The sequence below is a fragment of the Thunnus maccoyii genome, chromosome 10 (genome assembly GCF_910596095.1).
Source record: "Thunnus maccoyii chromosome 10, fThuMac1.1, whole genome shotgun sequence".
Taxonomy (NCBI): Eukaryota; Metazoa; Chordata; class Actinopteri; order Scombriformes; family Scombridae; genus Thunnus; species Thunnus maccoyii.
The window spans coordinates 31,364,750-31,391,387 of NC_056542.1; the positions used below are offsets into that span (position 1 = coordinate 31,364,750).

At 39.5% G+C, this 26,638-nt stretch overlaps 1 protein-coding gene and 1 long non-coding RNA gene across 6 annotated transcripts in view; one reads left to right on the forward strand and one right to left on the reverse strand.

The window, feature by feature from the left end:
- tsnare1 (T-SNARE Domain Containing 1) overlaps positions 1 to 26,638 on the reverse strand; it is a 220,753-nt gene that overhangs the window by 19,940 nt on the left and 174,175 nt on the right. For 2 of the 4 annotated variants that reach the window (XM_042422706.1, XM_042422707.1), the window contains exon 13: positions 8,187 to 8,823. The exons of 1 other annotated variant lie outside the window; for it this stretch is intronic. The gene's annotated coding sequence lies outside the window, so the exon portion shown is untranslated. Of the gene's footprint in view, positions 1 to 8,186; positions 8,824 to 17,495; positions 17,760 to 26,638 lie in introns of those variants that run through there. One more of the 4 variants, XM_042422710.1, reaches the window with a different exon arrangement.
- Positions 2,267 to 15,694, forward strand: LOC121904912. 2 transcript variants are annotated; one of them, XR_006098307.1, is made up of 5 exons: positions 2,267 to 3,041; positions 5,805 to 5,891; positions 13,417 to 13,508; positions 13,615 to 13,825; positions 13,945 to 15,694. It is a non-coding gene; the product is annotated as an uncharacterized LOC121904912 (long non-coding RNA). The 2 variants fall into 2 exon arrangements; XR_006098308.1 differs by having other exon boundaries at positions 13,422 to 13,508.

The window sequence follows — 26,638 nt, forward strand, 5'->3', positions numbered from 1 at the left end:
AATTTGCAATTTTTATGTTACATTATGTCTGAGACAAAAGGACAACTACAAGCTTACCCCCTTTTGTTTCATGTCTTTCTTTCTTCTCTTTGTCTATTAAACACTCCATTAAAAATGAAAAGCTCCTGCACCGGTGAGTCAGTGTGGATTGAGGAAAATATTACTGATTGAAGTGCGGCTGCACTTTCAGAGCCCCAATAATTCTAAAACGTCTAGAGAGAGATCAGCAGTGATAGACAAATCTGAGAGAAAGACTAACATTTTCAGCACCACTGGTGTAAAGTAAAGGATTCACATCATGATGGGTTGTGGGACTTGACCTTGCAGCTGCACAGTACGACATCACACTTATCTCTGCAGAGCCTTAGGAGACAACTCACAGCCTGGAGAGACGAACACACAACATAATCACCCTGCTTATACATCAAATTAAGCCTATTACTACGTCTAAATAAGACATCCTGCTAGAAATGAGAGGCAATGAAGAAAAGAGGGAAAGTGTTTGCTGTTGAGTAACACATGCTCAAGGCCATCAAAAACCTTTTATATCCATTGTATATATCTGTATGAGAGGAGAAACACCAGGTCCTCCTCTGAGATGGCAATGTCCCATCTACAGGGCACAAGAGGCATCTCCACCACCATCATCAAAACACTTATCTTTTAGTGGGATGGTTTTCCATCCCTCCAATAGAGTTTCTACACTGCAAAACATGTAGAAGAATTAGAGGAATCAACTAATCTTTCATCATTAACTTAATATAAATACACAGTGCAGTGTTTTCTCTATAATAGTACAGGCCTGGTGGGCCGCCAGGCCAACAAGATCCCCTGCCAGGCCAAAAAATACTTTTTTAAAGCCAAAAATAATATCCATTCTTTTCAGAAATCAATAGCATTTTGGCCCTGTTTGGTATTAACATGCGTCTCAGGTGATCTGATCACAAGTGGACAGCTTTAAGTGCGTCTGTTTACACCTGGCATTAACATGCGTCTCCACATGCGTCCTGAGTGACCACATGTGATCAGATCTCACTTCCCCGCTCTATATGCAAATAAATACGGATATCATTTCCATTTTCAAAGACCAGATTTGTTCGTTATTCGTCCAAAGCTGTGTTCAACTTGTTTGATAGCAGGATAAATATTCAGGGTATAAATAAATATTCCGTGTCGGGAGAGAGAGGGAGAGAGAGAGATGCAGACAGACACTGCACGCATTTAAGCATAAGATACAGCAGCATAACTTCATTGATTATTTAAATCTCTGACACGCCAACAGGATCAGTCAGGATCTAATGTTAATTAATGTTCTGTGTTCTTCTACACATCCAATAGGTCAGCTGATACACACACAGTCCAGGTTCATACAGTAAAACTGTTTGGAGTAAAGCAGCCGTCCTGAGTTCATTATGTTTTGCAGCGCAGCAAAACTTAAAACTGTAGTTATCAACTTAACAGGACAGAGGAAACTATCCAGCAACATTTAGCTTCTGAAATATTTTTTTAGACAGACGAAAAATGAATGGTTTAATTTCTATTCTAACTGTCCATTTGAAGAGGAAAACCGGTTAGGGGAACGAGAAAAACAGGAAAAAACAGGAGGTGGATTATGTTTTTAATTCACATGAAAACCAAAATAATTTGTTTATCCTGTTATCAAACAAGTTGATCAGCTTTGGACGGAGGGTCCAAAGGAGTCTGCAGGAAAATAAAGGATGTCAGTTGGGTAGATGGTCCTTCATTGTGGCCCAGGATGCATTGCGTTTACACTGCTAAAAGAATGTGGCCACATGCGGCCCAGACCACCTCCGAATGTGGTCTGTGTGATCAGATCTTAATCCGTCCTCAAAGCGTCTTGGGTGCGTTTACACCTGTACTTAGAGCTGTCACTTGTGATCGGATCACCCGAGACAGATGTTAATACCAGGTGTTAACAGGGCCTTTGAGGGCCTCTGCGCAGCACTGTTACGAAACGTGAGTTAACGGGCAGTGCGTAATGTGTGTGCGTAGCGAGTGTGAGAGAGCAAGCGGCAGAAAAGAAATGGTGAATGTGAGTAGAGCAGAGGAAAAGGTTAGCAGTGAGTTGTCAATCTGGCAGTAAATGTACAGTACAAACTACAGTGTGTCAGTTAATAAATTCTGCAGCTTCTCAAGACCAAGAAAAGTCACGTCTGTTTCCCCAACTGCTGGAAAAGTGAGGGGAGTTAGCTCCAAAATTAGCAACAATGGGTTAGCCTAATTTGACGACGCTAAACAGAGAAACAGGCAACAGAGAAATGTGTGGCTGCTAAATCTTACCTGAGTTTTGCTCACTTTAGTACTGTGTGATAATGTTTAGCTTGCCTTAAGCAGTGCAGGTGGTGAATGACTGACACATGCTTCCCCTTCAGGGCTTACTGGAGCTTTATGCCGTTCCTGCTGAGACCATTCAGTGCTATAAACCCCTATATAAACCTCAACTCGAAATGTTCTGTAGATTTATTATCTACCTATCTGTTTGCAGCACTAGGTGGAGCCTCTTACTGTTTAATGAGATGGAGTCACAGGTGTGTTGGTTAACTGCCCGTAAGGGCTGCACAAATTGCAGTCCTCCGTTGGAGGAAGAAAAAAGTTGCAGCATTGCTCTTCTCACTGTGGCAGTTGTGTTAATGTAGCATAAAGTTGTGATATTCCACACAGTTGTTGTCTGGTCTGCTGTCCGGTTTAGCTATTGAGGGCTCATGCTAATGCTAAACTAGCATCTTCAACAGCAGAAGTTAACGCAGGCTGGGAGCTGAGTGTCAGACAGCAATGCTGTAGCTGTGCTGCTAACGTTTGGGAGAAGTAGGACTCTTAATTACACAATGGTCCAACAAAATCAACACAAATGTGTTGCAGTTAAGCAGTGGAAGTAAATATAGATTTCCTGGACTGATAAAGTTGGAGTGACAGTATTTGTGCGTCCCGCGAGACATCTGTTCCAGCAGAGATGTGGTTTCAGCAGCTGGACTAACCTTAGCTATAGTGAACAACACACATCACTCCATCATGTACATCAGGTATGCATATTATTTTATATAAAATCAGTTAGACTGTTGTCTGTCTGTTGTTGGGAGATAGGGGTAACCTGTTTTTACTGTATTAATTTGATAATGTTACAGGTTATTTACTGTTGAAGGCTACAGCTTTTTTGATTAAAGGAAAATGGGTCTGGCCAATTGTTGAATAGTGACAGATGGGAGTGAGAGTGCCGCTATTTCAAATTAAGTTATTATTTTGTGTTGAATTAAATTTAAAATTCAAAGAACTTGGTGTCTACTGAAATTGTTCTTTAAATCCGTACAATATTTTGCATTAAACATTGGTCACATCAGTGGTTTAAAAAATGGTACAGAAAAACATCCACCATATTTCATAAATTGTTAATGATTAATAACTATTGATTGTTAATGTGGCTGAAAAAAATTACATCCCTAGTAAGTGTCATTTAATGATGTTCCCCACTGCAAATGTTTACATTTTCTATTCACTTTGTGATATAAGAGAAAAATGAGAAGGTTCACCCTGTCTTATTACTGAATAAGAGTCTATTGCTGTACAGTCAGTGTTTACCTCCTTTTATTTACTTTGAAAGAGTGACAGTGGCAGCAAGAAGGTTTCCAGTGGAGAAGGCTTTGCTGCATGGGTCTCACTGAAAATTAGATTACTGAGCCTTTCTTCAACTTGCTTCATGCAGTTTTCACACAAATAGCCACAAATAGCCACAGCAGACAAATCACAGTCCTAGCAGTCTCCATGGGGTATCTTTATAGCTGTCGTAGCTCTGATGTGTAGTTCCGTTTTTGAGGAGGCGCATGTCAGCGCGACACGCAACAAAGGTCCACTGCCGGATTTGAACCGCTGACGTTTGCTACCAGAGTGCACCAAAAATGTTTATCTTTTTAGTACAAAATTCCCTCCTTGTGCTATCATGGACAGTGTTTCCTCGTTGAGCGGCAGTGGAGGGATAGTAACCAAAAGAGAGAATTTTGTTCTAAACAGACTGTAACTTTGGAAGATATCCACTTCATTTGTCTAACTCAGACTGTTGAAGCCTTGGGCCCTAGATAAAGTTTTGAATATATTTTTGCACAAAGACAAGGACAGCAGATTTTGTCCCCTTTCACTTGTGTTGGAAGCACAATAAAGCATTGCTTTAGGGCCAGTATGAACATGAGGAATGATTACAGCCAGCAAAATCATTTTCAGTGTTTCAGTGTTCATATGGACACCCAACTATTGATTAAAGACAGACTTGAAAAATTGTGAACCTATCCTTTAATCTATTTAAACGCTGTTCTCTTATAGAAATATAATTATGGTACTGACTATATTCGCTGGTTTGATACAAATTGCCTAATTTATTAACTTGATTAATCTAGCCCTTGATGAATTATAGGAGCACTCCAACATTTTGGAAATTATGCTTGTTTTTGTTGTGCTACCCAGAGCCAGACAGCTGAACTTAATGTCTTAAAGCTTTCTCTGTAGTGGTCACACAAACGTAACTGATACTGATCTTCGCCTCTGACTGTTTTTAACAACTACTGAGTGTATTTTTCATTTCTCATGTTGGACCGCTCTTCAAAGTTTCTAATAGGCTATTGACCCAAATCCATGCAGAGTGGCCTTGGCAAAACTTGACCTTTGCTACAAAACCACAGCAGGAGCCTGCAGTCAGCATACAAGGCTTGGAATGTGGAAAAATAGAGGAAGTAAATGAAGAAGTAGTATCAGGTGCATAGCCAAAGTAAACATGTCCAAGAATGGCTACACACTGACAAACACCACTTAACATTCCTTTAAATTCCTGTAAAATTAGCCTAAAACGCCTATCCAAGGCATACCTAAGTAAATTGAAAGCTATTATTTCACCATAAGGAGTACATGCATGCTTTTCGTCGCTTTTAAAAGGTAACATTCTGAAGTTTTTTCCAGAACAGTCAGAATCACTGTAAGTACTACTGGCATTGAGTGATAGAAGTTTACACACTGAAGTATAAGGTTTTTATTTCTGCCTGAATATTTTTTTGCAAAGAGATGCCTGCAAATGACCTATAGATGTGACTTATTAGCTGAAAAACACACTGGGACCATAGCATAGAGCCTTAATACCAAAGAAAATTAATATTTTACATGTTTTTCTAATGGTGTTTCTAGGCATCTTCCACAAAAAAGGCCATTTAGAGACACCAAATGACCCCTGCCTCAGAGTAACTGAAGCATAAATACATTATAGTGCTTTGTTTCCCTGTTGAAACTAAACTCTGTGCATATAAAAGAGTCAAAAAAGAAAAAGTAACATACAGCAAAATTTAAATCTACATATTTCCATGTTGTGGCTTTATAGAAACCACTAAAGCTGCATATGGTCACTTTTGGAATTTCATTGGCTATTCAAAGCGGCAGTCATCAGCAGAATCTGTTCCTATTGGCCCGGTCTTTACATGAAAGAGGAGGGGCAGGCACTTCCTTTCAACGCTTCTGGATCAAGTGAGGTGCAAACAAAACATCAGAGTGGGCTGCTATTTTGATACCAAGATGTAGCTAATGTTTACATACTAACGCGTCAATGCTTCTGGATCAAGTGAGGTGCAAACAAAACATCAGAGTGGGCTGCTATTTTGATACCAAGATGTAGCTAATGTTTACATACTAATGCGAGTTATAATGGAAAATATGTGGGAAGATTAGGATATCTGCTGGCTAATTTGAAATGATGCAACAGCTGTTGGTGGATATTTATTGATATAATAATATGTTTTGGACTGAATATTTTACAGGCTTGGATATACTGGACCTTTGCCAATGTGACAAGACCGTTTTTGTCAGAGTTGTATCAGTCAGTGGAGTAATATGATACTTCATAGGTGAGTAGCATGAATTTTATTGTTTGACTGCTGGTGGTCTGACAGAGGCATTCATTGTATCTGCTATTGTGATTGTATCTTGAAATGGTTTGCATCAATCGAATCCAAAGAATCTTAGCTTTCCAAATATGTGTTGCATAAGTACCCATTTAGAGATAGGAGTTGTCTACATGGCATAGTTGTGTACTTAACACATGCACTTAACGTTCTGATGGCACGTCCACGGGCCATCAGAATGTTAAGGGGTTAAGAAGCTCTTCAGATGAAAAAAGGGATGAATTTACAACATACGCAAAAGTAACAAAATTTGAAAATGATTTGAAAGAATTTGGTCATAGGACCACTATCAGCACAACTTACAAACCATGTACTTATAGAAACTTAAATAGGCTGACAGACAAACGGCCCTGCTCAATCAGATGTCTTCAAAAGAAACAAAATGGACTCTCATACAGGCCTTTATTTTCAGTTATGATCAGTAGAGAAACAAAACAGGATTTAATTTTCAGATGATTTAACTGTACATTTGAATGCCTGGATAAAATGTTTAAAAAACCTAATAACTTTCAAGTTTATTGTAACTTGTCCAATTACTTTCTCTCCCCTACAAATGTGGAAGGTTTCTTCAGTTTTCACCCAGTCTGAATATAAACATCCTCAAAATTAATCTTACAGTCATTGTTTAATTTGCGATGAGTGCAGAGCCAACACAAATAGAAAATAATGTGTTACTCTCATACTATATGCTGGCTATAATGGAGTTCTGGTTTTCCAGGCAGAGAATAAACTTAGTCCAGGAGCCAGATGCATAAAACTCTATGCATAGGCATTGTTTTCCACAGATTTACAAAGCGGTGTGTATGCATGGTACACACATGGACAAGCCTGATTTCCACTCCCACAAATAGCTGTAAATGGATGTAGACAGAATTTAGTGGCATCTAGCAGAACAGACCTGGCAGAAATGGAGTAAAATATTCATAAGTATGTTTTAATTCATGTATCATCACCAGAAAATAAGAATTGTTGTGTTTTTGTTACCATAGAATGAGCCCTTTATATCTACATAGTGAGGGAGTCCTTTTCCACGGAGGCTGCCATATTGCACCGCCATATTTCTACAGTAGCCCTGAACAGACAAACCAAACACTGGCTCTTGAGAGGCCTTTTGCATTTTTGCGAGTTTCGCAGCTACCATAGATTCTCCTACACAGTTGGAAGGGGAGTGTGAGTTGCAACCTCACTGCTAGATGCCACTAAATCCTACAAACTGGTCCTTTAATAAGCTGTTTGCATATCAATATGCTGCCTGTTCAACCAGACTTTAGATCTGTCAATGGCAATAAAAAAAAATTACTGGTTGTGTCTCGTTGGCAAGGTTTTCCTACAGCACTGTCATTGGAGACAGAACAGCTGGCAGTAGTACTTGTACAGTACAGTACTATTTATAGTGCCTATACCAGTCATTCATCATATGTACCTGTAAACCATCATTGACAGTGATATCTCAGTCATCATCTTTACATCAGCAGAAATTGGATATGGATAATATAATCATAGACTACAGATAAACTGGATGTAGTTAGTTTAAAATGTCAGCCCCACACAGGTAACTCAGAAATAGAAATTAAAGTATTTGGTTTCTGCTTTCAGATTGTCAGTTCAGCTACAGTTCAGTCCTTTTTCAAAGTTTAAAATGTTTCTTTTAATCAATCATAGAAATGCACATCATACAGTAGAACATTTTGCCCCAACAATAACAACTGCCCCCTTACCATCTACTGCAGCATCAATAATTTATCAAATAGATTATCTTACATAATTATTGCAGACACTGGCCTTACAATACACCTGATTTATTACAAACCTTGTGTCTTTAATATATTTTTATTTTTTGTAAACTGTTTGTGAAAAGTATTATTATCATTTTTTTTTCTGTGCATCACAGCCTTAGATGACAGGTGGCTCACCCATCCTCCTTCATTACTGATAAACTGAAACTGACCATGAGCCCTCCTTGCAGGTACTGGACTTGAACTGCGACATTAGTTCATAGATAGTTGTTTTGCAAAGACCTCTTCAGTGTGTCAGATAATCAGTAGCACTCTTTCTGGATCTCTCTTTCTGCATTTACACAATGAGATTTTAGGTGAACACAGGTTTAAATCTATTCCTAAATCTTAAACCACAGCTGAGCTGAGTGCTCGAGAGCAGCGATCCCAGAGGGTTTTTTTTTTTTTTTTTTTTTAAATTTTGTTCCATTTTCATAAAACACAAACACAGCTGGAACCTTTGTTGCTGTTGAACTTGGACTTTTATTTGGGAAGATGATATATTTTGTCAAACAATATTTACCAATATCAACAAACATGACAATAGAATACTGATTAAATTACAACTACAAGCTGATAAATATCAAGTTCAAGTCAGTAAAAATACATAAAGGAAACAGGGCATACAGTGGAGACAGTGAAGCTCAAGCTGCCTTGCCTCATCTTGAAGCTTCTGCTCCAACTTCTGATTCTGATAAAACACCACAGTTAGAGGCTGAAGGTGTTTGATATATACAACCATTCATGGGACACATCCAAGACAGGAAACACCCCAGCTTGTGCCTCTGATGTAATCACTGTGACTTCAGCATTGATGTTTACATTCAAGTTAAAACAGCCACACACACACACACAACAAAATAAAATTTAAAAAGCACAACGATGATTACACGAGAGGCTCAGAGTGGGTCAAACTCTTGACAGATTGGTAAGCTGAGAAAGGCCTCCATCCCCAGACTGATGCACATGTAAACAGAGCCAGAGATGATGGAGTAGAGATGTTGTTGCAGGGCAGCTCCCTCCTACTGGAAACCAGCTGCTCAGGTCAGGGATCAGACTGGGCAGGGGCACTGCGGTGACACTGTAATGACAGCAGCTACCTGTAAAACACAAGCAGACCAGACAACAGGCATCAATCACCCAACAGACACCACCGCCTCATGATTAGCGATGGCGCTGTCAGCCTTCTCAAAGCACCAGGTCGATGCAGAACCCTCTTGCAGGAGCCCTGCCACTGGCATGTTATTCCTTTTCATTTGTGAATTATTAATTGGTAAGAAACCAATTTCTTCTTTTTATTCTAAAAGTGTCACAGGTTGTGGGAAGTAATTTATGATTGGTGGTCAACGGCTGAGTTTTAATTAAGTCCAGGCCAGAGTTCACAATGCTGGAGATGGAAGTGGTTCATTAATCACCAACTAGCAGACTAGACCGGTACATGAAAGGCCAAAGCGCATCACTTTTATCTGAATTACAGCTAATAGTTGGCCAACAGGAAACATGTAAGTCAATTAAGGCCTGCTAGGAGAGGATCATGTTGGTGTTTGATGAACCGACATAGGGTTAATCTGATCAAAATATGGATTTATAATCAACAGGGGATTGACAATAATATGTCATTAGCAAACATAGCTGTCAAGAAAGAGCTGAAAGTAAACTAATGTTAGCCAGCAAGTGTTAGTAATGACAGTGTTAAACTTCTGAGAAATGATTTTCACATTCAACTCCAACTCTTTGGAGTTAGTGGGTGTTACAGTATGTCAATAGCATCATGTCAAAAGTCAGAAAAGAAAAACTTTAACTTACTTACTTTAAAGCAAAAATAGTGAGTCATTTTAAATAATTTGGTTGAGCATGGCAGCTTTGTGTAGAACGGGTTACTACACCTAAAATATGTAGTAGATACACACAGACATTTGTTCACCTGAAATAGTTGAAAAATAAATGGAAATGAGCTATATTTAGTTAACGATATGCCATCTTTTGCATTATGAATCAGTTAATCTACAGGCTAATAAAAACCAATAAACTCTGGCTGATGGAGGTTTTGCCTTTACCTACTGCCAGTATTTATCTCCATCTGCATAATCATGTGGCTAAATGATAAAGTGTGTTGAGACTGAATGTGAAGCCAATTGTTGGCAGTGCTTACTGTATGAAGTAAATACAAAGATACAAATATGCAAGTTAAAAATGTGTCTAATTTAAAGAAAAAATTTCCTGCAATTTTTGGACTCCATTAATTTATTGAGACAAATGGAAAAAGGAGACAGACTGGAGGGAAATAACAGAACAAACCAGAGTTCGTGATGGTGAGGTTTAAGATCAGTCAGTGCCTGAGCTGATACAAACACACACATACACACACACACACACATAGCCACTCACCACACACATGTGATTGGTGAGTATGTTGCTTGCATGGATGGATTATAAGATCTGGATATGGCACCGCCGCTCAGCCTTGTAGCCAATTTTTCCCAGTGGCCACTTGCGGTATTGCAGCAAAAAATCCTCTTGCGGCCCAAAAAGCATTTTCCTCATAGACCACCATTGTAAAAGACATGTCTGTAAAACTGTTGACAGGACAACTTGAACTGCAAACAAGGTCAATTATGACTCTTTTGCCGTATTCAGACCAAATCGGGCGGTGCGGCATTCAGCCGCAGGGTTGAGCAGAGGTGTGTGCGGGTGTGGGCGTGTTTATTTGTGCTCTCGAACATAACTGCTGTGAAACAATCAGAAATAACGTTTTATTGATCTGAATCACCAGTTTTCTCGCTACCAGCGCTCCCCCTCTTCATTCACGCTCTAGCTTGCTCTACCACTGCTCTCTCTCTCTCTCGCTGGTGCTCTCAGCTCTCTTTCTCTCATCTTTTTTAAAACAAGTCGGGAAGCCGACAGCAAAGTCTAACTTTACTTTTGACGTTACAGCAATGTCCTCCCCTCCTCCTAGTAACGTCATTGTGCTTCCTCATGGCAGAGCTTATGGCTCTGACCATTCTGATTTCTGGCTGTGATTGGCCACCGCAGCCTTCAGCCACAGTGATGTCAGGTTGCGTTTCTCCAAAAGTTGACTCTGGCTCAACTTTCCGGCTGCAGTCCAGTGCGGCGCTGCAGCGGTCAAAACGGCCGCAGCTGAAACACATTACCCCCATTCAAATGAATGAGAGGAGTGACGTTTTCGCCGCACCGCCTGATTTGGTCTGAATATGGCCTTTCTATTATTCATTTTGGATCCATTGAGGTTTTATATTTGTAAAACTTTCCTCAAGCCGAGAAAAGCAATTTAAAAATCCATGACGTCATCACAATGTAAAGTCTATGGATCAAGCGGAAACTCATGGGCGGGGCCAGCGGGGAAAACACTACTGCACATATTCAGTGGGCCGCACAACGCAGAAGCAAACCCGGAATCTAGAAATTTTATTTTGGTGAATGCGCCAGCCAAGCAACTTTTATTGCACTAATTGGGCACTTTAAGCTAACAACTAATTTTGAACCTTCTCCAAAACAGTAACATTTTTTTGGTTGGAAAAATCAACTTATCCCACACTGTCTTACAGCACATTGTGTATCTGCTTGTTTCATCTTTTCATTGACGCTAAGTGCCTGTTCGGAAAATATCAATTAAAACGATAAGGATTTCATAAATTAAATGGTTTTAATCCTGACAGAAACTTCACTGGTGAGACTAAGCTGAGGTTGAACAGTAGAAGCAGTTTATGGCCTTCCATTGGTTGATTCTGCCACCAATCAAATGTGTCTACACTCCTATTGGCTAGTTTTTCTGCCTGCGCCTCTGTTTATTTCTCCTGGGTATGCTTGTTCCTCAGTCAGTTTAATTGAATAGGGCGCGTGCCTATGTGCTGCTCACCATGTCAGAGCCCAGAAGCCCCGCCTGGCTGTGATGTGATGGCATTTGTATCAAACAGCCCCCGCTGTGGTCAGACACAGAGCTGAGCAGCTCACTGTTCGCTTGTTTATTCAAAGTTTATTAAACGTGTCACGTGTCCAAACAACTTCACACTTGACACTGCACTTCCTTTGGTCCTCAGCCGTAAACCCGCCAAGTGTGGAGTCAGGTCAAAGCCCAGAACCCCTCCCTGTTGTGATGTCAAACAATCCCTACTGCACTCAGACACAGACCGCTGTGAAACAATCAGAAAATAACGTATTTCTGTCATTCACAGGCTTTCTCTCTCTCAGCGAAAGCTGTCCAGCCTGTCTCTCTGTCCCTCATCTGTGCTCTCAGTGTGCTCGCCCTCTCTCTCTCTCTCTCTCTCTTTTTCTCATCTTTTTAAAAAATGAGTTGGGAAACCCACAACAAAGCCTAACTTTTAATGTTAGGGTTAGGGTTCAAACAAAGAGAGATGTCGTCCCCTCCTCTCTCTTATGGCAGGTTATACAGGGCTGATCGTGACATGCAGTAGCACAGCCCAGAAGCTGCCTCGCTGCTGCAGAGTGGAGTGGCTGATGGCTTGTTTATCCAGAGTTTAAATGTATTCATTTTTATTGTGTCATGTGTCTATATTGTACCAAATTTGCCATGGCACTCCCTTTTTTCCCCAGCAATGCACCCACCAACTCTATCACCTGACTCAGCTGACTCTATCACCTCACAAACTGCTCAGACTAAACATGGAATACCTCAAGGATCAATCTTAGGACCTGTTCTGTTTACCCTGTACATGTAACCCTTGGGACAGATAATCCATCATCACATCCCTTCCATAGCTATGTGGATGATACACTGCTTTACCTGTCATTTAAACCAGCTGACACCAGTAAATTAGCTACACAGGTGCCTATATGACATAATAAGCTGGATGTCCCAAAACTTCTTGAAATTTAACTCTGACAAGACAGAGGTTTTCATCACTGGCTCTGAACATATCTCAAAACAATTACAGCCACTCCTTGGCCCCTTCATTGCCAACATAAAGTCAGCTACAGAAAATCTGGGTGTTATTCTGGACTTTAACTTGAGTCTGAAGCAAGTTGTGTTTATATCAACTGAGGAATATTTCCAAAATTAGATCAGTTTTGTCCTTCAGTAACACAAACAAAATTATACATGTTCTTACATCCTCTCGCCTAAATCACTGTAATACTTTGTTTACTTGTCTGAACAATCAAGCTGTAAATTGTTCAAAATTCAGCAGCTAGACTGTTGACCAAAACAAAGCGATTCCAACACGTCACACCAATCCTTGCTTCACTGCACTGGCTTCCAGTCTCTTTTAGAATCCATTTTAAAGTGTTGTAATTACATACAAGGCTCTGAACGATCTGGTGCTGGAGTATCTAGCTGAGCTCCTTACACCTTACTGTCCAAACAGGCCCCTCAGGTCTGCCAATCTGGGTCTTCTAATTATTACAGAGTCCAGGTTAAAAACAAAGGGTGGTCGAGCCTTTGCAGTACCAGCTGCTGGAGTCTAGAACAGCCTCCCACTGAGCATTAGGTCAGCTGACTCTGTTGCTGCTTTTAAATTTTGTCTTAAAACTTACTTTTACAGAATTGTAAGCTGATAAACTACACTCCTGTGGTCATGAGCTGTTGGTTTTTATTTCTTTCATTGAGCATTTTTATCATTCGTGTGTATGCACATGCATATATTTATATATGTCTGTGTATGTATGTTTGTATGTATATGTTTCATTATATACCTCTTTCAATTGTCCCTAAAAAGTGCAGGTGCAGCCCTTGAGGAGCTGCTGGTTGCCGCTGAGAAGCAGGACTACTGAGAGTTTGAGTTTATGAATCTGCTAAAGTCATGAATGTGTAGGTATTACAATTCATGAAATGGTTCATTACAGTTGCCATTTTAAAGTTTTAAACACAAGCATGAGTGAATATTTTCTGACCAAGGTTCTCGTCTTTTCCACAGTGACTCAGACAGTGTGGCATTCTGCGTTCTCGCCACCGATGAAAAGTACGAGTCTGACGTTGCTTTTCAGATCCACTTCACCCTCATCCAGGCTTTCTGCTTCAATAACGACATCAACGTGGTGTAGGTCAATGATATCGAGCGCCTGGCTGACTTAATGGGCGCAGACGAGACCGGCGAGTCCAAGGATGCGCACTACATTCTTGTCACGGTATGTTCCGAGAGCACCCACTCACTCAGTGTGAATCATGCATGCATCACCCCTCTGTCTGAGTTTTCTGCACACACTGCCAAGTTACTGCATGTCTGAACAACCTATATTTGCTGCAGGTGTTCTGACTCTAAATGTCTCTATATATCAGAGACCCATCACATGATGACGATGATGATGATGAAAACAAAGTCAAGGAGGTGGGCTTCAGTTGGGGATGTCTAGCCTTTCTGCGTCACTTGTCTGAAGTTCAGAGGTCAAGTGAGGACTGGGTCATGTGTGTGTGTGTGTGGACTGGTCACAAAGTCTTATAGACACTCAGAAGGAATTGGACTGTGCTGCAAAGTACAGTGACTCAGACAAGAGATGATTTGTGAAGACCTGGTGACTGGATTTTTAGAATGAAAAAAATGTCCCATGAAGATTATTTTGGAGAGTGCTGGCAATGGCATTGGTTTGAATTCTATCCAGACATTGTGTCTTGTGAAAAACATCCCACTGTTTGACATTATTTCTGCAGGAAGCAAAAACTGGAATTTGTTACTGTTGTTACTTCAAATAATGAACATAGTTTTTTCACCTTCTATAACTCTAGGTATGACAATATATTTAAAACATTTGATTGTCGACCACCAAAAACTATTTAAAGGATGACTCCATCTGCGTTTTTTTTCCAGGCCCACTCAGCTGTTAGCAAAAAGCAGTGATGTGGGTTAGAGCACACACACACACACACACTCGCAGTTCGCTGACAGTGTCTTCCTAACATATTTGCTCGCTGTATGTTAGAGCAAGAAAAAATGTCCAGATGTACTATGAGCAATATCGCAGTGCTGACTCTGAGTGTGTGAGATGTTAAAATGCACTGATGGAGTGGAGGGACAGAAAACAGCTGAGTGCCAGGATCTCTGGATGAAAAAGCTGAGAGCAGAGCTGGAACTTCAGGACGAATAACTCCCGCGAGTCACACTGGATTCTGCTCTGATTTGGAGCCGTTTACTGGCAGGAGGAGAGCTCAGAGTTTGAGCAGCAGCAACAATGAGTGCTCAGTGCATCTCTGTGGCTACCGGCTAGGCGGACTAGGGGGTTTATATTGGTTTATATGTAGCAACGTCATCATGCAGAAACCTACGTCAGGTCACGTGGAAAAAAGTTTTTAGAAGGGCTTGGGAAAATGGCATTTTGACAGTAAAATGTACCTACTTCGACCTAAATTTGAATTTTTGGATTTGATACATATGGAACACTACTGGCAAGCTACAAAATGATATAAAAACCTAATAAATAAATTAATAAATTAATAAATAAATAAAGGACTTGCCCTTTAAGCACTTGTATCCACATAGAAACTTGATACCTAAGCATCATTTTATGATTCATTACCCATCTTCTATAAGGAAAGTTTTTCCCTTATTATATATTCGGTGTATGCAGTTTGAAGCCAAACACAAGCTGTTTAAAGATTCTTTTAAAAATTTCAAAAACATAACGTGGTCCACAATGAAATGCTTGAAATGATCTTGTCAGAAAATTTTTTCTCAACTAGTGTGGTTACAGTTGATGGTGTATAAAGCTGGACTTGTTATTTGCGGTGCAATGAAAGAAGACATGCCTGCATTTTGTCAAATATCACCCAATTTAACTGTTATCAGCCTATTGAATAGGCGTTAATTTCACACATCTGTCCCACATATATGGGCTAGCAGGGGCCTACTAAACCTACTAGTAGGTTCAGGAGGCTGTTACCCAGTCATTTCAGTGAGCCAATGTTGGTGGAGCCCAGTAGGCGAAGAAGGCCTGTTATCAGATGTGCTGTCACGTGACTGTCAAGTTTCTTTCTGCGAAAACAAACAATATGGCTGACATTCCTTTTATTCTCAGTGGAAAATGCAATATTTTAAGATATACTGAGCATTAAAATGCATTTTGATAACATTTCCAGTGAGAAATTTTATTCGTTCAGTGAATGTATATGATGTTTAATTTGTCAGTTATTACAGAGATTCTTTCAGACTTCTATTGTTGCTATGGTGGTTGCTATGGATGCTGCTATGCTGAAACCACGTAGTTGCTCAAATAACTACACAACACAAAGACAATGATTCAGTCTTTGCGACCCGCCCAGAAGTATTTTCCTCACTGTCACCATGTTAAGGTTTTCTTTTAATGAAGTCTTTAACATTTCTCAACACAAAAACACAAAAGTGTCCTTGATAACTCAATAATACGATAGCTTAATGTTAAACCTGCAGTGTGGAACTTTTATATATAAATGAATGTCCATTTCATTCAAGCCCTTGCCAAACAAGTTTACACAATGCTGATTAAGCCTATCACTACCAGATACATCTCTCTGTATTTCACAGTATACAGAATGGGGACAGCATTCCTGCACTGGTCATTTGGCTGTTAATCATGCTGCTCTTCTAGACTTTCCAAATGTTATAGGACCGCATACCCATGTTAGACAATCACAGTCGAGTGCCCCCTTTTACTCTCACTGCCAGAGGGGGGAGACAAAAGTCCCGCACTCCAGCTTTAAGGCCATCCGTTTTATTTATTTCCCCTTTGATTCTGAGAAATAACATTTTTTTGTCAGTTTTTGATAGCGGTAGGCTACACAGGAGCATTGAGTTGTGGGCGGACTTGTGGTGTTTGACTCCTGTTTTGGGTTGTCTGCCATCTGTGGACTTCATTCCATTTCAAATTGCTGCCAGTCAGCCACAACCCGAATCCAAACGCCACTACCTAGGAGTTTTATAGCCTGTGATGTGAAGAAAATGTGAAGTTGCTCATTTAATTTGATATTTACAAGATATGTGACTGAGGATATTTAATATGAAATCATCTTTCTTAAAATATATTCTTCCTCAGTTAATATTGAGCCACGTCATCCAATAAAGCACTCCAATGTGTTTTGTGTGTGTGTGCTGTACGTGCACATCAAATCTTGTACCATGGCCATATAAGCAGGATGAAGACGGGGTTGTCAAACTGGACTTTACATTTCACATCCCTCATTTAATCCCTGCACTTGTCACTTTCATATATTTCATCAGACTGGAGTATAGACTTTCAACCTCCACTGTTACATAATTAAATTTTTTATGCACATTTTGCAAAGTAGGGTTGTAAATAGGATCATAAAATATCTACTGAATATAATCAAATATCTAGTCCAGCTGAACTAGTAATTACACTGCAGCTAGAAGATCTATGTTAAGAAAAAGTAAAGATGTTGGTTTATTTCATATATTTTAACTAGTATTCTAGAAATGGGGTTTCGGGTTGGTGGTTCTTGCGGTTTGCAGTTCAGTCAAACAGTCAAATTGGATGCAAACATGTGATATATGGATGAAGATCATATTTTTTTATTGGCAAAATATTCTCAGAGAATTTTGATGACCGTTATCATGTATTCAGAGTATTACGAAGTGAGGCATGGCATATGATAAAATGGTGTGATATTCAAAGCTCATACAATTTTTCAGATGAAAGTTTGTACATTATACCTTCACAATGTTTTAATTCAACTGTATGAATGACAGCAAGGGAGAAAAGGCAAAAATAAATGTTATTTTTGAAAATTATTTTATTTATTGGAATTAATCCTTATAATTAATTTTAACATTTTTTTTCAGTGTAGATAGCTTGACACTGAAAGTGAAACTAACACTACCCAGATAAAAAAGAAGAAGAGTGTGGAGCTACATAAACCTTAAAAAAGTATTGAAATCAACTCTTTGGGAGTTAATTCAACACTGGACTTTTTGCTGTGTACAGAGATCTATCACACAATCAACCTAAAAACTTTGTGTGATACTTTTTACACACTCATTTTTCCAGACTCCCATATAATCACTGAATGAAGCTCCAGCTGCCTGCAGCACTGTCTCATCTTTTATCACTGCTGCTGAGGGCTGCAACTGAGAGACTGAAAATACACACACACACACACACACACACACACACACACACACACACACACACACACACACACACTCCATTTAGAAAGAATTAAAGAGAGGGAGACAGCGAGACACCATCCTTGCCAGAGGAACAAATTTTGTTTCTTTTCATATAATATAGTATTTTGATGTAGCAGTTATGTTCATTTTTATTGAATTTCATTTAGATACTGTGGCAATACTAGTAAAGAAGTTTAAATTGAACAGAACTAAACGAGGACATTTTATTTGAGTTTAGCAAAGTTTCCTAAATGAGGGCTTCCAAAATTCTGAGTGATAGAGAAAAGATTAAAACTGTATTAGGTGAGCAGAGCCACAGAGTTCATATGCAGCATATTTATGCCGAAAAAAATGCAAAACACAGAAGAACAAAATTGAATATTAAGTAAAACAGATACTAATGAAAAATGCTCCTGTAGTCCCCGTACAAACATACTTACTACTATATATTAATGTTACTAGATGTACAGTATTACTAGATATTTGCCTTTCGCTTCATATGCAGCTATCATTGACAGCAGTAGCATGGCTAGAAATGGTACTGTACTTTTTACAAAAGAATGTAACTAAAAAAAAATCATTGTACCTCATAAAGGGCATGACATCAGAGCCTGGCAGCACATACACAGACAGCAGTCATACACAACCACTGCAGCATTAACACTAAACCATGCATACAAATACACAGCAACAAAACACAAGCAGTAAAATAAATAAATAAATAAATAAAAATGACAAAAATTGCCTATCAGTCACAACCCTCCAATTCAGTTAGTTATCTGTACAATTTGTTTCCTGTTTTTTAGCCTACATTTATTTACATTTTTGGAACCGTTAAAAGTATGCTGAATTAGCTATTAGCAGTTCCTGTTCTTGGGTCACTGGATATCACTGGATTACTTGGATACTGACAAAAACTTGTGAACTTGTGAAAAAAATGTGATGATTCTCAGGCAGGTTCTGAAGTTATAAGGAGCATCTTTTTTTTTACAGTATAATCAGATTTATGGATTTTCATTCGTGATGGACATAGGAGATAATAATGTCCACGGGAAGCATAAGTCACACTGAATTTAAAAATATGTTTATCATGCCTATGTGTTGAGATTTGACTGAGTTATGACCCTGAGGAGGAGTACAAAATTTGAAGCAAGTTGCTCTAATTGGGTGTGTGTGTGTGTGTCTGAGTTGTTGTGTTTAGCTTCACCAATAAAAAAAGTAAAATAGAGTCACCGCGACTTTCCATCCAGGACTTCATTGATGGAAAGTCCAAAGTATGCTGCCAGGTTGTTTCGGGCTGAATTAGCATTCACATTTGTCTACTTAGTGGCTAACAGGGAGAAATAATGCGCAGACTGTGGTATCTTTGAGAAGGACAGCTGAATTTGAACTTTTTATTTTCCTCACAGTGTCATTGTGTCACAAAGTGCTATGTTTTGCCATTACTTAAACTTGAGAGTAACTAAAAGCAGTAAGCTAGACAGAATCCTGTTCCTCTGCTCTGTGCAGTACACTGCTGTACACAGAGCGACAGATGAATTGTGGACAGATGACATGACAGTTTTACCAAAATGATTTGCATGTTCTGAGAAACAGAAGTAACAAGTGGCAAACAAGAGCAAGACACAAGTAATGTTTTTTTTTCCAGTAGTCACATAATCTAGAGGACATAAAAGTTATCTATTGGTATTCATTGAGTGTTGACCCTGTGTGTGTTACACACTAAAAATCACTGGGTTAAAAACTGACAATTTACCTAATTTGGGTATATAACAACCCCTTGTCTTGGGTGGTTTTCTACCATGTGTACTAGGTAAAATTAACCCAGTACTGCATTTGTACTATATTGACCCACGCTGGGTAAGTTTTTAGCCCAGTGATTTTTAGTGTGTAGAAGCACTGTGATTGGGTGGACTTGTCTTCTGGATATGTGTGTGGTCGACAGGGATGGTTAGAGAAATTTAGAGAATGAAAACAGACCATGAAAGGCAAACATGAGGAAAGGAGAATGGAGTGAGCAGGAGAGAATATAGTGAGCTGTAGGGAGAGTAAGAGTGATGAGAGGACTATGAAGTTTGACAGGAGAATGAACATGACTACACTGCAGAGCCCGTCCATGAAAAGACCTGAGGCGTCCGTCAAATTGGTGATTTTGTGCCCATCTGCACAATGTTCCAATCCTTACCAACTGGAAGGATGCCAGTTTGGAAAGAGAGGTGGTGGACATAGCAGATTTATGTCAAGGTAGATTTATGTGTGTTTGTGTGTTTGTATGTGTGTATGTTTAGGGGTGTGTGTATCAAGAGAGAGAGAGAGATGTAAAGATAGTTCTTTGTAGAGATCAGAGGCCATGGGATGTCTGTCTGCTTGGCTCACACAGTCAGAGAGCGTTGCCAGTCACGGCCACATCAAAGCTCTGCCTTCCTGCCACCACAGAGAGCCCCCCCCCCCCCCCCCCCCCCCCGCTTCCGGAAGACACACACACACACATTTGTATGACTATATTCCTCAGTCCACAACCCTGACGTCAACCTTCAGCACTACTTGCTCTCATACTGAACCTTTACCTTAATCTTCAAGGATTATCATGATTTTTAAAAAATTTTCTTTGATAGTTTTGGTCATTGGTATTTTTGGACATGATTAGTAAAAAGGCACCATTCTATTGTAATGCTGCAGGTTCTTATTGTGTTTTTAGGTCCTTGTGATGAATGTAATGAGTGACAACATTCTTTTGTTAGGAGTCAAATGCTATCAGTGTTCTGGTATAATAGTTGGCCCTGAGAAACAGATGAAGTGTTTTGGTTGCATTCCTGCATTTTGGATGTGAGATTAACTGCTGTGCAGAGCTGCCTGTCAATAAAGAGGACTGTGTGAAGTGTTTTTAAAAAGTGAACTCAGTATAAAAAAATGTATATAGCAAATTGTAAAAAGTGTAGTAAAACAAAAAATGTGAAAATGGATAGATTTCTGTGTGGAAATAATTATTGTATTTTTACTACAATAGCTTTAAGCTTTTTATTATTTGAAACATTGTATGTCCATACATTCTGAACAGAGCTGGTGGAAGTCTTTTGCTGGGAAACAAACCCACTTAATAAAGAATTTGAGGGAACATTCTGTGATAATAGAACTCTATTACAGAGAGTTGAAAGCAACAAAAGTTAAATGTGGTACTCAAAATCTGATTAGCTACAAGTTATACTTGCATGAATAATGAATGAAGTGTTTGCATGAAGATATTGAAGTGTATTATGTCATATTTTAGAGAGATGTTGGCTTGCTTAATGTCTTGACTTAATGTTTCTCTCATTTTTCACAGTAAGGTGCTAGCTGTGAAAGAAAAGGTGAAACAAATGGTTTTCCTAATTTTTTAAGTACAGTTGTGTTATGTTATTCTTCACTGATTACTTTCTTAGATTACAAGTAAAAAACACTTAAAAGGCTGCCGAGACATAGTCTACTGACTCCTTTGACTGTCTTGGTTTATCACTTGACCCTCACCTTGCAGGTTGTACAGTTGTACATGCAGGAAAACTGTTGGCCCACACAAATGCACCAAGTACAGTAGGTCATAGTTGAAGCAGGCAGTTGGTCTGTAAACTGTGAGGGATGTTTACAACAGTTTGAGTTATAATTTGACAGTTCACTTTCATTTTCTCCTCCAAATAAGTTTGACTAACCTGGGGGTTTGTTTACAACCTCTTTCTTGTCCCATCTAACTTCTTTTACAATGTCACCTCATTCCCCAAATTTAGCAATTACTTTGGTGAATAAAGTTGCAGGACTGATGGTTGAAACTACGAAACTAAAGCCCAAGTTGTAATAAAATGGCATTGTGGGACTTGACAAGACGGACACTAGGGTTGGCAACATAATTAGATTTCAGACTTTACTTGTGATTTGTTTTTTATTGAATTTAGAATTGGACTTTAGAGTCTGACTCATACAAAATGATTCATGAACAAAAGTCCTTTTAAAGATTGCTGTGATTTTAACAACCCTCCTTATTCTTTGATGAATTATACTGAGCACCTGCCAACCACAGGTCAAAAAAATAAGAAAAAAGACATGGGGCTCACTAACTCCAATTGTTTCACGCTCCTAAGAAATACACCCACATAAGTCAGTGTTTTAGCTGTAAGAAACCAGCCCTCAGCTGATGGAAAATCATGGTGGCTGTTCTGAATGTGTTGTCATTTTTTGTTCTGAAATTGCATCTATGCATGCTGTCTTTAATACATTATGTTTTTTGTGTCTTGTTATTTGTGCAAATAAATAAACTAAACAAGGTTAGTGAAAGATGGTGGTTTTGGGTTAAATGTTGAAAAAAGGAAACACATCTCATGGTTCATTGGGGTTTAATTGGGTTCAATATTTGACTGAGAGTACGGTCTATCCCTAACCCCGACCTAGAGCTTTAAATATAACCATAAACATCCCAATTGAATTTAGTTGCCGGGGGGGATATTGTAAAATATATTCCCCTCAAAATAACATTTTCTACAAAAATTAATTTGCAAATGCATGTTAGCTGTATATAGTTTTTAGGAGACAGAGTTGCAAAACACAAAACCTAGTTTATGATTGTTCACATTGAGTTTTGAGAAGCGGAATCACATCATCAGTTGAACACTGCCCATATTTCACACTGTTAAAATCAGCTCTCAAGACTTATAGGCTACATCACAGAAACATCAAGAAGTCCAATACTAAACAAGATTGTGATCTATATCTGAGTTGGGTAGTTTTAGTAGTTTATTCAGAGTGTTGAGAGATTTAGAGGTTTCATTCTAGTCTAGATCAATACAGACTCATTGGGTGGGTCAGCGCTGTCCTGCCCCATTTCCAGAGCACAGTATCCAGATGCAGGAAGCTAATAGCTCATATCAATCACAGACAAAACCGCTTCCCTGGCACCGCCATTGATTGTCAGTCAGCAGCAGGATGAACGGCATCTCTGTAATGTTGTGGAGACCAAGCCAACAGGGTCTGTGTAGTAGAGGAGTGAAATGTCCAGAGGTCCTCACAAGACTGAAAGCTTTATTGCAGAGCGTGAATCCTCGATCAATTATATTAAGTATATCAAAGAACTAGTACAGGAAGCTGTACAGAAAACACAAATCCCTCACCAAACTACAGTGGCTTTGATTGTTTCAGTTGATTTACTACAAATCGTTTACACTTGGCATCACTGCTAACAACCTGTCATTTTTTGTGTAGTTCTAAATTGGCTAAAATCTAGGGGGTCATTGGGTTCCCTTTATTTTACTATAAAAATTAAGGGAAAAAACCATCACAATTATTTTACAAGTTATGTTGTGATTGGTTGAAGTCTTCAGCTCAACTCAAACTGTTTACAGGCTGATTTGACGTTTCATACTGTTGTTCTGTGAACAAGTCTTTCAAATTGAATGACAAAATACATTGTTTGCACTCCAGAATGACACAAAGAAGCGATTTATGATCTGATGCTGCTATCGGCAGTTATCAGTAGTTATCAGCAGCACAACATAGTTTGTCTGTGCCAAGCACGGATTATCTACTGGGCCGAATGGGCCAATGCCTGGGGTATGACTTAGCTTCATCATTAGAGCTATCTACGATGTTCTTCCTTGTCCCAAGAACCTGAACCAGTGGCTTGGAGAAGACTCATCATGTCCCATATGCCAAACACCAGCAACCCTACGGTAAATACTCACCTGCTGCAAGACCAGCCTCACCCAAGGTTGCTACACTTGGAGGCACAACCAGGTCCTTCGGCAACAGGCACTAGTGCTGGAAGAAAGGAGGAATAACAACCCCTGGCTTCTCAAACACCATGGCCTTTGTACCAGCGGGAAAGGTACCAAAGGGGTCAACTGCAAGAAAAGATCAAGCCTACTGGATACAGTCTGGGATTGGAAGATGAAGGTCGATCTAGACCAGAAGCTCACCTTCCCACTGGAGATCAATACAACCAGTCTCAGAGCGGATCTGATCCTGTGGTCAGCCTCACAAAAGGCCTTGTTCATCATAGAACTGGCAGTGCAATGGGAGGATGCAGATAGTGAAGCGTACAAACACAAAAAGCTGAGTACTCCAATCTAGCAAGTGAAGCAGAACAAAAGGGCTGGAGCACACATGTGCTCCCTATGGAGGTCATCTGCAGGGGCTTTGGGGCCATGTCAACCACCTGGTTGCTCAAAGGGATGGGAATCCGAGGACAGGCTATCAAGTCACTGCCAGAGGCTGCAGAGCGAAACAGCAGCTAGCTCTGGCTGAAAGGAAAGGACAAGAACTGGGCTGCAAGATGACCAACAGCCAGCAGGACGGGGTAAAAGCAGAAGGGGGTGCACCTGGGACACCAGGTATCACCACTGAGCCCTCTGGAAGTGTTGTGGGCCTATTAATGAAACACCAAGGGGGGAGGGTGCCCACCTGATGACCCCAGTGAAGCTTCTACCCCTACCCCCACTGCTGGTTATGATTTACAGTCCACATAAATAGACTGATTCATTGACAGAAAAAAACCTGGACTTGACTGATCCCCCTGAAGTTCTGTTGCAGCGGCTTAGGATTTACAGTCTGCATTAACAGGACTGAATCATTAACAGAAGAAACCCGGTCTTGACTGATCCTCTTGAAGTTCTGTTGCTGCGTTGGCCTATCAACGAAACACCAAGGAAGGAGGGTGCCCACCTGATGACCCCAGTGAAGCATTTATCCCTACCCCCACTCAAGGAATGATTGCCAATTATAATACAGGATTGTAAAACCAAGTCCTATGAGCTCAACAAGTTATTGTCGTTGCTGTGACATAATGGAAGTTTATAACAGGAGTGTGGGGTGTACTACTGTTACTTTTTGTGTGTACAAGCAAGTGCAACATCACAAATGCTTTTAAGAAAAGACAAAAGTGAGCACTATTATCCTCTGTTCTATTCATTGTATTCCGATGATTTTATAGTGTTCTGGACATAACTTCATGTATTCATACGCCACAATATCCTGCTTCCTCAAAAGTTGGTCTTTGGCGACCAAGGACATCATTGAACCAATAGTAAGCAGTCACAAGATTCATAGTCCAACAATGTCCATCAGCTCCAAAACAATATCTCCACTACTTCACTTTAGTAAGTCCTTATTAGAGTGATCTTACAAGAACTCAACTCGGCACCAACATTTAAAACCAATATGGTCCAGGTTGTTTTTCTAAGTTATTTCCAGAAAAGATTTGGAATGAGATCTCATATGATTGGCAATATATCGTTGTCACTTCAAACACAAAAATAGTTACAGACTGAAGGACTAAACCGACTGTCATCATTTTCACCACCCACAACCCACATGGTCCATCTTAGCCACCATTTCTCTGTCTGGTGTTTACTGCTTTTCTTGTTTTGTACTGATAATGCCTGATCTCATTTTGTGTTCTTTTGTCCTTGTCATTTGTTTTGTTATCCATCTGTGAACTGCTTTGACATCTGAAGAAAAAGAGCGTGCCAGTTAAAAAAAAAAAAAAAAAGTTAGATAAATGATTTTTAAAAAGTGTGTGGTTGTGCACAGTAATCTATATATATTGTATTTTTTTATTACAAAATAATCTTTCTAATTTATAACATATAATTATCACATATGTATTGTACATGTCATGTTCTCTGTCACATTCTTAAGGATTCCACCATAATCCGGAAAGTAATCAACAGGTTAGATAAGGTAAAGATAAATGATCGTTGGTTGCATGCACTATTCACCCACGTAATTCCAACCATCTGTGCTTCGAAACTAAACATTTTTATTTTTATATATGAGGTCAGCCATCTCAACCTTCAGCCTGCCTAAACATCACTATTTTTCAGGCCTGCAAACTCTAGTGAGATGACTAATTGATTAATTAATGACAAAAAAAAGAATTGCCGGCAATTTAGGTAATCAATTAATAATCTTTTTAGTTATTTATTTAGCAAAAATGTCAGTAACAGTGAAACTCCATTGTCCTCATCACGTAGCTTTGCATTGTTTACCAATACCTGTATCACACATCAGATGTAGATACAGACCGAACAGAAGTATGTGTTGATCCTGGGAGTGGATGTGATTGGATCATCAAGGTGCCACCACTGTGTTGGATTTTACAGAGAAAACAACAGGTGCAGATGATTTGATGTGAATCACACACACACGCACTGTTGGTTACAATGTCTTAACAAGTGAAGCACCCGCGTCTTATAGAAAATGAATAGGGACCAACTTTGCGATGGAACACTATCAGTAGGTCACTGTTGCTGCTGTTATTAAACTTAGGTCCAAACTCAACCTTTAGTTCAGTTAAGTTTTGCCCAGTTTGGCAGCCACTCACAACAGCTTTATCCATTTTACTATGTCTTTAATACACCTATAACAACCAGGAATTGATGCTAGTTTTCTCACATGGTGTGTACTATGGACTGTTGTTGGCTGTGGCTAGTGTCATCTCCATATGACATCCATAAGATTTTGGAATTGTATAGTTGCATATCCCTCTAGCCTTTTAGTTTTTGTTTTTCCAAGACAGTCAGTGCATTAACAGTAAAAAGTGTGTTCAAACAGTTTCAAACGACTCAACACCTCTGATATGTCACTCGGAGCCTTCCCGTTCCCATGGCTGTTCTCACATGATGTGATCGAGCATTAAGCCCTCCACTGGAGTATGACACTCATTTCACCTGTTAAAGTAATCAGTCAGCTTTAGGTAATCTCAGATCTTCTGGAAAGCTGTTAGTAGTGCATGCTGGGAGTCGAGTATACAAACTATGTTTGCTTGTGTTTTGCAGCGGAGGGAAAGTGTAGCATTTTGATTTGATTGGGGATTAAAGGTCATGAG